We start from the raw sequence: 4,161 nt of genomic DNA, 5'->3' as shown, positions 1-4,161 counted from the left end.
ATTAAACACATTCCCAAACCTGACTAAACATCCATTCCACCACCCCCCCAAAAAAACCCAAAAATTTTAAAGGGGAAAAAAGAAATTTTAAAAACATTTTTTAAAAAACCCTGCGCTGTTCTGAGTCCTCCTGGGCAGCAGCAGCAGCAGCAGCAGCAGCAGCAGCGGCAACCGTCCTTATGATGCCTATCAGGCCCTGCCCTGGGCCAGGTGGTGAGTGGCAGGAACGGGGCCATCAGGCACTGAAGCAGGGGAGTCCTCCTGGGCAACAACAGCAGCAGCGGCAACCGTCCCTGATAATATTTGGTTGGCAAAATGGATCACAAAGTTTAGAAAACATCCCATGGATTTTGAAAGAGAGCTGTGTTTCAGTTCGTGCCCATGAATCGGTTCAGGAATTAGTTCAACTGTGAACTGAAACGTATTTCCCCATCCTCTCCTAAGCAGATACCTTTTGCAATTTGCAAATGTGTAGTGGGGCATGCCCTGATTTGGGGTTTGCTCCAAGAATGCGCTTCTAAAATCCTCAGGATGCTGTTGATGGAATGGCTGAAGGGTGAAATGCAAAGTCCAAGTGGGCGCTCTTCAGGCCCCTGACCAGGGATTTGGGTTAGGGTCTTATTCTGTAAGCTGGTGGTGCTATAAGTTGAACCTGGAACCTTTGCCTGCAAAGCAGGTTCTCAACCACAGACCCTTTCCAACAAATCAGGTTACAATTTCACAGTGGGGAACCTTTTCTGAGACACCAAGGGCCACAATTCCTCCACAGTCAACCTCCTGTGACACCACATGCCAATGGTGGGCAGGGCCAAAGACAAAAGTGGGAGGAGCAATGGATGTGACTTTTGCCCCTGGGTGGTATTCTACATTCTAAGAGGTTTTGACACATGTATGGATCTCTCCAGTGTGGTGTAGTGGTTCAGAGCAGTGGACTCGTAATCTGGGGAACCAGGTTCTTGTCTCCGCTCCTCCACCTGCAGCTGCTGGGTGACCTTGGACCAGTGACACTTCCTTGAAGTCTCTCAGCCCCACTCACCTCACAGAGTGTTTGTTGAGGGGGAGGAAGGGAAAGGAGAATGTTAGCCGCTTTGAGACTCCTTCAGGTAGTGATAAAGCGGGATATCAGATCCAAACTCTTCTTCTTCTTCTTCTCGAAGGCACATTCCTGCCAGGCAAATAGACTTTGAATAAATAAAATTAAACAAAACAAAAAAGTGGGGGAGGGATGTCTCAGGATGACCTTAGCCTCTGGGCAGTGCGGCAATTGCTTTCAGACAAATTTGAAACTGACATTTAAGATGTGGTGAAGGATTTGTCCAGTTGGGCTTTAGGTACCTCTAGATCTGAAGCTGGTGTGGAGGTTTTTGGCCATAAGATGGCATTGTTATGTTACGCTGTAGGAAATGAACTGTGATTTAAGAACGGGTGGGCTCTACAGTCTAGCGGTTTTTGTTTTTTTTGGTTTTGTTTTTTTAAAAAGATATTTATTAGGAGTTTGCAAGTTACAGAAAGAGAAAAAGAACAATAAAAAACAAAACAAAACAATACCTTACAATACATCAAAAAAAGAGAAAAAACAATACACTAAAGCAACGAAAAAACAGAACAAAAACATTTAAAAACACATCCAGCCTTTCCATGTTTTTACCTTTCATATACTTGTTTCATCAACCTCCTCACACCTCCCTTTTTTGTATTCTAGTTCAATTAGCTATTTCAGCAAGTCCTTTCCATCTTTCTCAATTTTCGTTCTAAAATTTGACTTAAGACACTCTAACCTTAAATTTTCCACTTTGGTCCATTAACAATCTATTTTTACTTAATTCTTTATAACATTTCTGCTAAAGCCCAGTCTAGCGGTTTTTGAGTTGCTGCTCATATGTAGCAGGTATTCCTGTTTTAAGAGTGGGGTGCATTGTGGGTAACCATGATGGTGAAGCAATGTCCCAGCTTGCCTTTGATAGCAAAATGGTACCACTTTTATAAATAAAAAACAATGCATTCCTTTTCTTATTATTGAATTTGTTTTTATCTTGCCCTTCCAATGAACACAGGACAGTGAGGCTGGCTCTCTCTCACCCCCCCCATTTCATCATCACAACCACCCTGTGAGGTAGGTTCCTTAGGGTAACAGTGGCTGGTCCAAGGTCACCCAGTAAGCTCTGCAGCTGCGTGGGGCTTTGGATCTAGATGGCCACAGGCCTAGTCAATGAGACTAGCCAGAGTATGGTTACCAGACGTCCCTGTTTCCTGGGGACAGTCCTCAGATTTACAAATCTGTCCCTGGACAAAATCTGTCCCTGGAATGTCCCCAGATTTCATTTAATGTCCCCAGATTTAAGGTATTTTTTGCTCTATAAGACTCACTTTTTCCCTCCTAAAAAGTAAGGGGAAATGTGTGTGCGTCCTATAGAGCGGATGCAGGATGCGCAGCTATCCCAGAAGCCAGAACAGCAAGAGGGATTCAGAATATTTTTTTTCTGTTTTCCTCCTCCAAAAAATACCGCATTTTTCGCCCTATAGGACGCACTTTTTCCCCTCCAAAAATGAAGAGGAATTGTGTGTGCGTCCTGTGGGGTGAATGCAGGCTTTCGCTGAAGCCTGGAGAGTGAGAGGGGTCGGTGTGCACCGACCCCTCTCGCTCTCCAGGCTTCGCGCAGCTCCCTTGGCTTCCTGAGAGTTGCCTGAATACTGACGCCTGGGCGCGCTAAGCTCAGTACGCCCAGACTTTGTGCAGCTCTCCGCAAAGCACGGGAGCCCGACGCTGGGCTCCCGCGGCTTGCGGAGAGTTGCCTGCATGCTGAAGCCTGGGCGCACTGAGCTCAGCACACCCAGGCTTCAGCATGCAGGCAACTCTCCGCAAGCCGTGGGAGCCCGGCGCCGGGCTCCCACGGCTTGCGGAGAGTTGCCTGTTCTGGGGGCTGGGGTCGGGGGAAGCTCGGGCTTCCCCCGCCCCAGCCCCACTCCTGGGGGGGGATATTTTTTCCCCTTTATTTCCCCCCAAAAAAACTAGGTGCACCTTATGGGACTGTGTGTCCTATAGGGCAAAAAATACGGTAGGTGCGTCTTGTGGTCTGATGCGTCTTATAGAGCGAAAAATACAGTATATTTTAAGTGTTGTAGATTTAACAGTAGGGAATGGTTCAACGGCACAAGACACATCATATGGAGACTTCCAGCGAGGCAAAATGGCGGGCGCCACGGCAGCGAGCAGCTCCTGCGCTACCAGGCTGGCTCTGGGCTGCTGAGACTGCTGCTGCCATTGCCAAGGGGAAACTGGGGATGCCCAGTGCGTCAACTGGGGAAACCACTGAACACTCCTCATGACCCAAATCGAGCTGGGAGCGAGAGCGTCTGGCCACCCAGCAGACTGCCCAGCGGTGCTCCAAGGCCAGGAAAACCCTGGAGCTGATGCAGGGAGAAGGAGGAGAGGAGAAGGAGAAGGAAGAGAGAGAAAGAGGAAGGAGAAAAAAGAGGGGAACCTTAAGCCAGAGCACAGGAGCCAACTTTTAGGGGCAGAGGGGTTTCCATGCCATTCCAATAAAAGCCCCTCCCAAAGGTAATGGGCACTGCCATTCAAATGGTGTGTGCGCACCGCATCACATGACTGATTATGCAGGGTGGGTCATACCTGCCCCCCCCCAATATTTTATTCAAGTTGGCACACACACAACCACAATTTTAAACAGTATTATTTTAGTACAGTTGTAGTATTATTGTAGTACAGTTCCTAGCACTTTTAGGCCCCCATCCTATATAGACACACACCTAGAACGAATTAAATCCACTGAACAAACTTATTTCTCAGTGGACATGAATAGAATTGCATTATTACCGGTAGGTACTCTGTAATATACTAATTTTTAAACATCTGAATCATTAATAACATTGATTAATAATAATAATTATGGGACGTGCTTCAATATTAATCAACCAATAATCGTTAATAACAACAGAATAATAATTAGAGTATTTCATTTTTATTGCTAATGACTAATAACACTGGTCAACAACAAATTTGTTGTCTGCATTTTTTCAGCTGATTTAGGACAAATCTAATGTGCTGAATCCAAAAATCACATTGGTTTTGCTCAATCAGGTCAAGTTTTTGAGCTATAGCCACATGTCATTTTTTTATGTTTTTGTTCACATGTACGCTTG

This window comes from Podarcis liolepis (assembly GCF_965112155.1).
Source record: "Podarcis liolepis genome assembly, chromosome: Z".
NCBI classification, from domain to species: Eukaryota; Metazoa; Chordata; class Lepidosauria; order Squamata; family Lacertidae; genus Podarcis; species Podarcis liolepis.
This window is presented reverse-complemented; position numbering follows the sequence as displayed.